Source organism: Chiloscyllium plagiosum, unplaced genomic scaffold, assembly GCF_037043375.1.
Source record: "Chiloscyllium plagiosum isolate Xiang-an unplaced genomic scaffold, Cpla_swu_hap1 HiC_scaffold_36, whole genome shotgun sequence".
Lineage (NCBI taxonomy): Eukaryota > Metazoa > Chordata > Chondrichthyes > Orectolobiformes > Hemiscylliidae > Chiloscyllium > Chiloscyllium plagiosum.
In genome coordinates, this window is record NW_028270174.1 from 44,635,963 (window position 1) to 44,649,531 (window position 13,569).

Here is a 13,569-nt window from a genome sequence, read left to right on the forward strand (position 1 = left end):
TATTCCAACAGTGGCCTAACCAATGTCCTGTACAGCTGCAACATGACCTCCCAACTCCTGTATTCAATACTCCGACCAATAAAGGAAAGCGTATCAAATGCCTTCTTCACCATCCTATCTAACTGCAACTCCACTTTCAAGGAGCTATGAACTCCAAGATCTCTTTGTTCAGCAACACTCCCGAGGATCTTACCATTAAGTGTATCAATCCTGCTAAGATTTGCTTTCCAAAAATGCAGCATCTTGCTTTTATCTAAATTATACTTCATCAGCCCATTGGCCCATTTCATCAAGATCCCTTTGTAGTCTGAGGTAACCTTCTGGAGCCACATCAGCTTCCTTCCAGTGATCTGGAATTTCATCTGCAGCCAGTGAAGTATTAAATATTTTTGCCATGGCCCTTTCAATTTCTTCTGTTACTCCCAGAGCAGCCTGGAATACATCCCATCAGGCCCTCAGGATTTAATGCACCCTTATACTTGTTAAAACATTGAATATCACCTTTATTAGTCTTAACATGTTCCAGAACCTCACCATCACAACTGAAATCCCTGACTACAATGTCTCTACTTAGAAAATACATGAAAAGTATGATTTAAGATCTCACCGATGTCCTCTAGTTCCATGCACAGATTGCTCCTTTGGTCTCTAATAGGCCTCACTATTTCCTTGATGATCTTCTTACTTTTAATATAATTAGAAAATGTCTTGGGTTTCCTTACTGCTGGATTTTTTTTAAAGCAGCCTTCTACACAGTCTATATTATTGAGCCTTGCCCTATCACCAGCCCCTCCCTATTTTGAATGTGCTATACCTGACAGAAGTTTGATAAAGAAAAAGGAGGAAACATATCAAAAACTCAAATATCTCTTGACATCCAGGGTTCCCTGGTCTTGCTGCCCTTGCCCTTCACTTTTAGAGGAACATGTTGACCCTGAACTCTCACTATATGCTTGTAAAAGATTCCCACTTTTGAAATATAAAATTGCCTGCAAACAGCTGTTGCCAGTTTGTTTGCCAGGTCTTGCTGGTGATATTGAAATTGGACTTCCCCCGTTTTGGACACTTCTGCGTGATCTTTATCTCTTGATATAAAGACTTAGATTTATAGTCACTATCCCCAAAATGCTTCAACCACTTGATCATCTTCATTCCCTCGGGTTAGGTCTAAACCTAGAGATAAAAATAAAAATTGCTGGAAAAGCTCAGCAGGTCTGGCAGCATTTGTGGAGAGAAATCAGAATTAATGTTTTGTTTTGAGTGACCCTTCCCCTTTGGGTCTAACACTGCCCATCTGTAGTCAAACTATCTGTGTATTGGCATAAAAAGTTCTCCTGAATGTGCTTAAAAGATTTCACCCTATTTAACCTTTTCACACTGGGGTGATTCCAGTTGATCTTACCAAAGTTGAAATCCCTTTATCACACCTGTCTGTGATTTGTCTATATCTGGAAAAAGAGTGAAGGTATAAACATAAATTTTTTCAGAAGGGACAATTTGAGCATGTTGTTCCCCAGGGATTAGAGTTGGGATTTTTGCCTTTTCTGATTTATATAAATGATTTGGAGATGGGTGTTGAGGGTCAAATCTCTACATTTGCAGATGATACTAAACTGAGGAGAGAAGTGAACTGAGTGACCTCAGACAGACATTGACAAGTTAGTGAAACACACAGGTACGGTGGCACAGTGGTTAGCACTGCTGCCTCACAGCGCCAGTGACCCGGGTTCAATTCCCGCCTCAGGCAACTGTCTGTGTGGAGTTTGCACATTCTCCCCGTGTCTGCGTGGGTTTCTTCCGGGTGCTCTGGTTTCCTCCCACAGTCCAAAAATGTGCAGGTTAGGTGAATTGGCCATGCTAAATTGCCTGTAGTGTTAGGTGAAGGGGTAACTGTAGGGGATTGGACCTGGGTGGGTTGCTGTTCAGAGGGTGGATGTGGACTTGTTGGGCTGAAGGGCCTGTTTCCACACTGTAAGTAATCTAAAAAAAGATACCTATCAGATGAATTTCAATGCAGAGAAATGTGAGGTAATGCAGTTTTCTAGAAGAAGCATGGAGAGAGAATTGAGGCTCAATGCTATAACGTACAGGACCAGAGGAGCTTCAGTGTCCAAGTTTATAATTCTCCGAAGGTGGCGAGACAAGTTGATACAGTTGTTAAAATAGCTTATAGAATCCTTCTTATTGAGTATAAAAGCAAGGAAGTGATGCTACACCTGTACAAATCATTAATCAAACCACATTTGTAGTATTGTTCCAGGCATCTAATTTAAGGAAGGATATGAGAGCGCTGGAGAGTTCAAAGGAGATTTACTAGAATGATGCAGGAGTAAGAGATTTTAGATACAAGGAAAGATTAGAGAAATTAGGCTTATTCTTTGTGAAGCAGAGAAATTTATGAGGTGATTTTACTGAAGTGGTCAAATTGTGAGCGACTTTGACAGAGTAAAGGAGATTCTGTTTACACTTGTTGGTATGTCAGTATCTAGGGAATCATAAATGCAAGATTCAAGCTAGGAGTGAGATGAGAAACTTGTTTTATTCTGAGCTATTAGGATTTGGAATGCGCTGCTGGGAGAATGGTGGATGCAGATTCCATATGAGATTTCAAAAGAGGGCTGGCTACATATTGGAAAATGAACTTAGAAAACTATTTTGATGAGGGCTGGAGAATAAAGCCAGCTGGGTGGCTCTTTTGGAAGCCAGTACAGATATGATGGACTGAATGGCTTCCTCTGTACTGTAAAGTTCTGTATAATCTGCTCCTCTATCTCCTCTGACTGTTGGGAGCCCTGTAGTATAATCCCAACCAATCACCAACATAGGCAAAGGAACTGACTTCCATCAGTACTTTCATATAGCCCCCTTCATGTCCTGTAAGGATTCCATCCTATTCTTCCAGTTTGTTTGCCGATGTAGTTTCTGTTTGGATGATGCCATGTTCCAAAACAACATTTATTATGAATCCCTACAGCGTGGAAATAGACCCTTTGGCCCAACAAGTCCACACTGACCCTCTGAAGAAAAACCCACCCAGACCCATTCCCCTACCCTATTATCATCCCTGAACAATGCACCTAACCTACACATCCCTGAATACGGGCAATATAGCATGACTTATTCTGCACATCTTTGGACTGTGGGAGGAAACTGGAGCACCCAGAGGAAACTCACGCATACATGGGGAGAATGTCTAAACTCCATATAGATAGCCACCTGAGGCTGGAATTGAACTTGGGTCCCTGTTGCTGTGAGGCAGCAGTGCTAACCACTGAGCCACCATGCCACCCAAACTGGTTTCTCCTTCCATAATCGTGGTTTCCTGCCCACTGGGTTCACAAGACCATCAACTGCATGTGACCTATCACCCATGCTTCTGCCCTTGCCACTTCCCATTACATAACTATGTGATCAAGTATCCCTTGTCCTCACTTTTCATCCCACTAGCCTCCCCATTCAAACAGCTCTAGCAGAATGCCACCACCAAACACATTTTGCTCTCACTGCCCTGTCTGCATTTTGCAGGAACTGTCCATGTGGGACACCCTCGTCCATTCCTTGATTGTCACCAACATTCTCCCCCTTCCCACAACACCTTCCCATGTAACTGCAGAAGGTGCAACACCTGCCCCTTCACCTCCTCCCTACTCACCATCCAAGGGCTTAAACAATATTTCCAGGTGAAGTAGCATTTCACCTGTACCACCTCCAATGTGGCCAACGCTACGTTGGAGAAGCCAAACGCATATTGGGTGGCAGCTTTACAGAACACCTCTGGTCTGTGCACAAGCATGCCCCTGACCTTCCTGTAGCCAGTTATTTTAATAGTGTCCTACTCACGTGCCCATTTGTCTGTCCTGCAATGCTTCAGCGAATCCCAGTGCAAACTGGAGGAGCAATATCTTGTCTTCAGACTAGGCACTTTACAGAATTCTGGACGTAATGTTAAGGTGTTTGACTCAGTATTGTGAACTCACTCCCGTTTCTTCCCTGTCTTTTAGCTTTACTTGTTGCATTCTCTGGCGTCTCTCCCGATCCCCCTCCCTCCAGTGGGACCACCTGTTCTTTCCAGTTTGAGCACACCATTGTTCTGCCATTCTCACATTCTGATCATTAATCTGCACAACCAGCACATGTTTTCCCTCAGACATCCACTCCCACGCTATTGCAAAAATGTTGCTCCCTTCTTACTTTACATCAGCTGTGATGAAGACTAATCTAGACTCGAAACGTGAGCTTGCATTTGTCAATTGATGCTGCCTGACCTACTGATGTCCAGCATTTATTTTTGTTTTTGGTGCAGATTCCAGCATCTGCAGTAATTAGCTCCTACTGAGGATATTGGACTGATTCCAGTTCAGGTGTAATTGTTCAGCTTGAACAGGTCCTACCTACACCAGATGCTGCCCCATTGATCCAAACATCTAAAGCCTCCTGTGGCACTGGAAGTAATCTGAAGATTACAACCTTCGTAATTTTCCTCTTTAAGATACTGTATAACTCTTTAAATTCCTATTGCAGAACCTCCATTCTGTTTTATCCATGTTGCTGGCATATTTTCTACATTATTTATGTGCATCACAAATAATAAGGGACCCAGCATGATTCGTGTGGAATGTCACTTGAGAGCAGTCTACAGTCAAACAGCACCTACCTCCACCCTCATCTGTTTTTAACTATGCCAATTTTGGAACCAACTTGTTAAGTTAGCCTGAATCTCGTGAACTTTTACCGTTTTATCAGTTTCCTGTACATTACTTTGCGAAAGGCCTGGCTGAAAATCAAGTAACGACATCAATTAACATACTCTCAAGTACACATTTGACCACCTTGAAAATTTGAATCAAATTTGTTAAGTAAGTCTTTCCTCTGAGAAAACCATGCTGACTATCCTCAATCAAACCTTGCCTCTTTAAATGGTTGTCGATGAGTGGATGTCAGAACATTCAGTTCTGGTCTCCCTACTGTTGTGAAAGTTGAAAGAGCTCAGAAAAGTTTTACAAGGATGCTGCAAGGGTTGGAGGGTTTGCAATATAAGGAGAGGCTGAATAGACTGGGACTATTTTCCCTTGAGCATTGAAGGATAAGGGGTAACCTTGTAGAGGTTTGTTAAATCATGAAGGGCTTGCATTGGTTGAGTAGCCCAGGGTAACAGAGTCCAAAACTAGAGGCCAGAGGTTTAAACTGAGCGGGGATAGAGGGAGCTGAGGGGCAAAGTTTTCACACACAGGGTGGTGTGTGTATGGAATGCACTGTCAGATGAAGTGGTGGAGGTGGGTACAAGTACAATTCAAAGGCATTCTGGATGGGTATATGAATAGGAAGGGTTGAGAGGGATATGGACCAAATGCTGCCAAATGAGGACTAGATTAATTTAGGGTGTTTTGCAGGTATGGGCGTGTTGGACTGAAAGCTCTGTTTCAACACTGTCTACCTCAATGACTCTATGAGCCAGACTCTTCAGTCTGAGATTTTTGGATGGGGAGGGATCAGGCATCCCAGAGAAGGGATACAAGTGGGTGGAATTTGGAGAGGAGGCGGGGAGCCTCAAAGGAGGGATCTCGAGTAGGTAATCTCAGAGCATCGCCTAAAGAATATATCCCTCTTCCCACATTCTCAATACCAATATGGTGAGAAAGTAGACCTCCATATCTTGCTTGCATACTCTCACCAACTACATTTCTGCTCTAGGCAGTGTAATATTCAAGTACATTAGTTTGGAAAGCAGCTCTGTTACTCACTAATTATTTTTGCAAATGCAAAAGGGCTGCCAAATTTGGCGCCGACAGGCCTACTACCTTAAGGGAAAGCAACAATCTGTGACTTAAGGCACCTCATTGAATTTACCTCCAATAACTCGATTGGTAGAGCATCAGTTTTTGTGGTGGCACAGTGATTAGCTTTGTCGCCTCACAATGCCAGGGACCTGGGTTCAATTCTAGACTTGGGCAACTGTCTGTGTGGATTTTGCATGTTCTCCCCATGTCTGTGTGGGTTTCTGCCGTGTGCTCTGATTTCCTCCTGCAGCCCAAAGATGTGCAGATTATGTGGATTGGCCATGCTAAATTGTCCATAGTGTCCAGGGCTATGCAGGTTAGGTTGATTAGCTATGGTAAATGTGGGGTGCAGGGATAGGGTGGGTCTTGGTGATATGTTGTTTCAAGGTTTGGTGCAGACTCAATGGGCTGAATGGTCTGTATCTGCACTGTGGGGGTTCTGTGAATATAACTTTTGTGACATTGTGGTGCCTGATTTACGCATGCAGAAGAGCTGCACTTCCAGTCTGCAAACAGAAAATCCTAGCTCAAATTATAACAGTCTGAGATTCATGTATTGTAAAGAAAAGTTTAAAAATTTTAGGCTGATTATTAATATTCAAAATTGGTTGTACCATAAATCCATAACTGTAATATTGCAGTCTCTTTTGTATTGCAATATCTGACTGAATGTAAAATCTATCTGTCAAGAGTATTATGTGTAACGTATATAGACATTATTTAAATGCATTTTACTGAAATAACAAATACAATGTGTGGATATCTTCTGCACTGTTGAAATGTATATATAAAAGCAATATTAATTAAATTAGTGAAATATTAATTAAATATTTCCCTTTCTAAATAATGATCAACTTAATGGTACTTATTTATGCAGGAACTTCATGGTGGAAGCTAATGACAGATAAACACAGATATCCAAACGTTGTTGGTACTCTCCACTGTTAGCCTCAGTAATGTTGCTTATTGTTTTCTGGCTCATAATTGAAATGTGTTGATTTGTGATGTTGCTATATTTTTACAGTACACATGATCAAAACTGGCCACAATGTTCAGGTTTATTCATTCTAAACTAAGTATGGCTCTTAATAATGTGAACCAGTAACGTATTTGACACTGACAATAACCACAACGTGCATGGAATCTTATTTCTTCTGGTTGTTGGAGATTGGAAAAATGTCAATTTATTTTCTATTTACTGCTTTGCTTTAGTCTTCTGACCTTCTTAAATTGATCTATCTTTCCACTTTTATGTCTTTTGACTCTTTGATTTAGAATTCACCCTCTCAAATTTCCAGTTTCTTCTCGGTCCTTTGAGTTACAATACAGTTCTTCAGTCTGTATGTTTAAGGATCTGTTGACTTGTTTAATTAACATTTCCTGTGTTTTAATTCCCGGTCAGCACTTCCTACATTTCTCCTAACTTCAATACTTGTTCTCTGGTCAAAATGTAAATGCAATGTATGCAGACATGTATTAACATTTTAAACTACTTTAAATGATTCTAACATTCTTGCTGCAATGTCATTGCTGCACACTTTCAAAAGTTTGTAATGTAAAAATATTTTTGAAATAAACATGGCAGGATAAGTCTAACCAAAAAGAAAGACTATTAAATGCCCTGATGTAGTAAAATATGGACATATAAAGCTCAGTTGAGCTTCACTGATTGTGACAATAATAGTTAATAAGAGCTCAACTTTGATAGAATCACTACATTGTGTTGCCAATATTCAACTTGACTATGTAAAGAATGACAATATATTAATATGAAGGATGCTATGTATTTGTTCTATGACATCTGTCTTTTCAGGACTCCACTTGCTTTTTTTTATGGCACTACTTGATTAAGCCACTTTATTTGAAATATTTTGTTAACTTACAAAGTCTTCAGCTTTTGCCCGATAGTATTCATAAATTAAACTCTCAGATTATTTCGCAAGTGTTATTAATAACATTTTAGTACCCTCATGGGCTGGTTGTATTCAGTACAACATACTAGTCAGCTAATTTGTGTTTTGATATGTGATATTATTGATTGCCATTTTCCAATAAAATAGTATTGAGTAAGAGTCATTTTTCCTTTTTTTGTATTACTATTTACTAACCAGTGTGTACATTGCTCTACTTTTTCAGAAGTTTTTTTCTGAATAAAAGTGTCTAGAATTAGAATTCTACATCGAGTTGTTGATGCAGTTGAGATACTAAGAAATGTAAAACTAAGAATACAAGGGGTCTTTAAGATTAACAGAAACAGTAGTGAATATATTGAGGACAAACTATCAGAAGCGTATATTAAAGACGTTTATAGCAGGGTACTTAGATAAATTCAAGCTAATTAGGCGGAGCCAACATTGTTTTGTGAAAGGGAAATCATGTTTGATAAACTTGAAAGAGTTCAGAAAAGATTTAAAAGGATGTTGCCAGGTTTGGCCCTTAATGTTTTGCCAACCTGTCATACCAATCTGAAGCCCATCTAACCTACAGTAGTCCATATGCTTGTCCAATGACGACTTAAATGTACTTAAAGTTGGCGAATCTACTACCGTTGCAGGCAAAGCATTCCATACCCTTACTACTCTGTGTAAAAAAAAAAAAACTACCTCTGACATCTGTCCTATATCTATCACCCCTCAATTTAAAGCTATGCCCCCTCATGCTCGCCGTCACCATTCTTGGAAAAAGGCTCTCCCTGTCCACCCTATCTAACCCTCTGATTATCTTATATGTCTCTATTAAGTCACCTCTCAACCTTCTTCTCTCCAACAAAAACAACCTCAAGTCCCTCAGCCTTTCCTCGTAAGATCTCCCCTCCATATCAGGCAACATCCTAGTAAATCTCCTCTGCACCCTTTCCAAAGCTTCCACATCCTCCTTATAATGCGGTGACCAGAACTGTACACAATACTCCCAAGTGCGGCCGCACTAGAGTTTTGTACAGCTGTAGCATAACCTTATGGTTCCGGAACTCGATCCCTCTATTAATAAAAGCTAAAACACTGTATGCTTTCTTAACAACCCTGTCAACCTGGGTGGCAACTTTCAAGAATCTGTGTACCTGGACACCGAGATCTGTCTGCTCATCTACACTACCAAGAATCTTACCATTAGCCCAGTACAGTAGCGCCTCAACATACAAACGACCCCGTTCACGTACAAATCGGTTTACGAACAGGATTGTTCGTAACATTTTGCTTCAACATATGTACGAAATTCAAGGTACGAGCGAAGGTACGAACGCAAAAAGCCCATGTGCGACCACGTGGTTTCATTGTTCTGCTTTGCTACACGCTTGTTGAACGCAAAAGCTCTCGGGCCCCGCGTGATCTCATTCAGTTAGTCTTTGGCGCGTGCGCTGTGAACAGCCGTCCAAGCATTCTTGCGGTATCCGAACAATGGGAAAAATTGATTCAGGTCGCGAACTGGGTCCCGAATGGATTAAGTTCGTAAGTCGAGGTGCTACTGTACTTTGCATTCCAGTTACTCCGACCAAAGTGAATCACCTCACACTTATTAAACTCCATTTGCCACCTCCCAGCCCAGTTCTGCAGCTTATCTATGTCTCTCTGTAACCTACTACATCCTTCGTTACTATCCACAACTCCACCAACCTTAGTGTCGTCTGCAAATTTACTAACCCAGCTGAAAATGTGTTGCTGGAAAAGCGCAGCAGGTCAGGCAGCATCCAAGGAAAAGGAGAATCGACGTTTCGGGCATGAGCCCTTCTTCGCGAATGAGGAGGATGTGCCAAGCAGGCTAAGATAAAAGGTAGGGAGGAGGGACTTCGGGAGGGGCGTTGGAAATGCGATAGGTGGAAGGAGGTTAAGGTGAGGGTGATAGGCCGGAGTGGGGGTGAAGAGGTCAGGAAGAAGCTTGCAGTTTAGGAAGGCGGTGCGGAGTTCGAGGGTTGGGACTGAGACAAGGTGGGGGGAGGGGAAATGCAGAAACTGGAGAAATCTGAGTTCATCCCTTGCGGTTGGAGGGTTCCGAGGCGGAAGATGAAGCGCTCTTCCTCCAGCCGTCGTGTTGCTATGGTCTGGCGATGGAGGAGTCCAAGAACCTGCATGTCCTTGGTGGAGTGGGAGGGGGAGTTGAAGTGTTGAGCCATGGGGTGGTTGGGTTGGTTGGTCCGGGTGTCCCAGAGGTGTTCTCTGAAATGTTCCGCAAGTAGGCGGCCTATCTCCCCAATATAGAGGAGGCCACATCGGGTGCAGCGGATGCAGTAAATGATGTGTGTGGAGGTGCAGGTGAATTTGTGGCAGGTATGGAAGGATCCTTTGGGGCCTTGGAGGGAAGAAAGGGGGGAGGTGTGGGCGCAAGTTTTGCATTTCTTTCGGTTGCAGGGGAAGGTACTGGGAGTGGAGGTTGGGTTGGTGGGGGGTGTGGACCTGACGAGGGAGTCACGGAGGGAGTGGTCTTTTCGGAACGCTGAAAGGGGAGGGGAGGGGAGGGAAATATATCCCTGGTGGTGGGGTCTGTTTGGAGGTGGCGGAAATGATATGATGTATATGGAGGTTGGTGGGGTGGTAGGTGAGGACCAGTGGGGTCCTGTCCTGGTGGCGATTGGAGGGGCAGGGCTCAAGGGCGGAGGAGCGGGAAGTGGAGGAGATGCGGTGGAGAGCATCGTCGATTTCGTCTGGGGGGAAATTGCGGTCTTTGAAGAAGGAGGCCATCTGGGTTGTTCGGTATTGGAATTGGTCCTCCTGGGAGCAGATGCGGCGGAGACGAAGGAATTGGGAATATGGGATGGCGTTTTTACAGGGGGCAGGGTGGGAGGAGGTGTAGTCTAGGTAGCTGTGGGAGTCGGTCGGTTTATAGTAAATGACCGTGTTGATTCGGTCGCCCGAGATAGAAATCAAGAGGTCTAGGAACAGGAGGGAGGAGTCTGAGACGGTCCAGGTAAATTTGAGGTCGGGGTGGAGGGTGTTGGTAAAGTGGATGAACTATTCAACCTCCTCGTGGGAGCACGAGGCAGCGTCGATACAGTCATCGATGTAGCGGAGGAAAAGGTTTGGTGTGGTGCCAGTGTAGCTGCGGAAGATGGACTGTTCCACATATCCTACGAAGAGGCAGGCATAGCTGGGGCCCATGTGGGTGCCCATGGCTACTCCTTTGGTTTGGAGGAAGTGGGAGGATTGGAAAGGGAAGTTATTCACAGTGAGGACCAGTTCAGTCAGTCGAAGGAGGATGTCAGTGGAAGGGTACTGGTTGGTTCGGCGGGAAAGGAAGAAGCGGTGGGCTTTGAATCCTTCGTGATGGGGGATGGAGGTGTACAGGGACTGGATGTCCATGGTGAAGATAAGGCGTTGGGGACCGGGGAAGCGAAAATCATGGAGGAGGTGGAGGGCGTGGGTGGTGTCCCAAACGTAGGTGGGGAGTTCTTGGACTAAGGGGGACAGGACCGTGTTGAGGTATGCAGAGATGAGTTTGGTGGGGCAGGAGCAGGCTGAGACAATGGGTCGGCCGGGGCAGTCAGGTTTGTGGATTTTGGGCAGGAGGTCGAAACGGGTGGTGCGGGGTTGTGGGACTATGAGGTTGGAGGCGGTGGATGGGAGATCCGCTGAGGTGATGAGGTTATGGATGGTCTGGGAGATGATGGTTTGGTGGTGGAAGGTGGGGTCATGGTCAAGGGGGCAGTAGGAGGAGGTGTCCACATGCTGGCGTTTAGCTCCAGCTGTGTAAAGGTCAGTGCGCCAAACTGCTACCGCGCCTCCCTTGTCTGCAGGTTTGATGGTGAGGTTGGGGTTGGAACGGAGGGAGTGGAGGGCTGCACGTTCCGAGGGTGAGAGGTTGGAGTGGGTGAGGGGTGGAGAAGTTGAGGCGGTTAATGTCGCGGCGGCCGTTGGCTATGAAGAGATCGAGGGCAGGTAAGAGGTGGATGGGGTGTGTTGGAGGTGGGAGAAGGGGTCGTCAGAGGGTGGGCGAGAGTCTTGGTTGAAGAAGTAGGAGCAGAGGCGAAGGCGGTGGAAGAATTATTCGCTAACTCGCTGCGTGTTGAACTCATTAATCCGAGAGCGTAGGGGGATGAAGGTGAGGCCTCTGCCGAAACCATCATCTCCCAGACCATCCATAACCTCATCACCTCAGGGGATCTCCCATCCACCGCCTCCAACCTCATAGTCCCACAACCCCGCACCGCCCGTTTCTACCTCCTGCCCAAAATCCACAAACCTGACTGCCCCGGCCGACCCATTGTCTCAGCCTGCTCCTGCCCCACTGAACTCATCTCTGCATACCTCGACTTCCCTCCAAGGCCCCAAGGGATCCTTCCATATCCACCACAAATTTACCTGCACCTCCACACACATCATTTACTGCATCCGCTGCACCCGATGTGGCCTCCTCTATATTGGGGAGACAGGCCACCTACTTGCAGAACGTTTCAGAGAACACCTCTGGGACACCCGGACCAACCAACCCAACCAACCCGTGGCTCAACACTTCAACTCCCCCTCCCACTCCACCAAGGACATGCAGGTCTTTGGACTCCTCCATCGCCAGACCATAGCAACATGACGGCTGGAGGAAGAGCGCCTCATCTTCTGCCTCGGAACCCTCCAACCACAAGGGATGAACTCAGATTTCTCCAGTTTCCTCATTTCCCCTCCCCCCCACCTTGTCTCAGTCCCAACCCTCGAACGCAGCACCACGTTCCTCACCTGCAATCTTCCTCCTGACCTCTCCGCCCCCCACCCCCACTCCAGCCTATCACCCTCACCTTAACCTCCTTTCACCTATCGCATTTCCAACGCCCCTCCCCGAAGTCCCTCCTCCCTACCTTTTATCTTAGCCTGCTGGACACATTTTCCTCATTCCTGAAGAAGAGCTCATATCCGAAACGTCGATTCTCCTGCTTCTTGGATGCTGCCTGACCTGCTGCTGTCAGTTTGAGAACTGCGCACGGTTGCTTTTCTGTAATGTTTACTTCATAGCGTAGGTGGTTGCTATTTTAAATAAATTAACATACAATTAATCAATCAAGCAATTACTAGTTAATCTACAGGTGAATCACTTGGGCCTTGATATTCTAACAACCAGAATTCCCATGTATGTCAATGATAATTGTTAAAACTGTGCACCTACTTCTTGTGGGTATTTCAAGGCAAAATCCTCAGTCCCAACTGACCCAAATGCATCCATAAGAGACAATCCACTCAGTGCAATAGTGTTAAAGGTCTCTTTTTCACAACACTTGCTGTTGTATTTCAGGAGTTCACCGTTCCAAAGGCACTTTGACAGCAATTGAGGAAAACTAAATGCAGAAGTTAGGTAATGAACTTGTGTGCTAGATGCATAAGTATGGGACAATAGTGTGCGAGGTGGGCAAGGATGGGGTTGGTGGCATGTAGATAGGATGCCAAGGAATAAGGTGCAGGATAAGTGATAGTGTCCATCCAGGTGGCCGCCGTATGGAGAAAGTGGGTGGGTCTGGATTGGTGGTGTCAGGACCAGGAGGGGACAGGTTTGCAGTATCAGGGTGTTGGCTCTAGGGTCAGTTCAAGATGGTAGCTGATGGCACAGGGATCAGGACGGTGATTGGAGGTGTCATGCCTGGGAAGCTTAGCTTGAGGGTATCAGGGACAGTGGTGCCAACAATATAAGGAGGTGGGGATCAGACTGGCTAGGGGTGTCACAGCAGGAGAGGGAGAGGTCATTGATGTTAGGTCTGGGTTAGGTCATTGATGATAAGGTTGTCAGAGGAAGGTGTTGCTTCTGGCTGAGGCCAGGTCAGGTTTGATAGTTGTAGCTCGGATGCTAGTGTTGAGTGAAGGGTTCAGCTTTACCTTGAAGT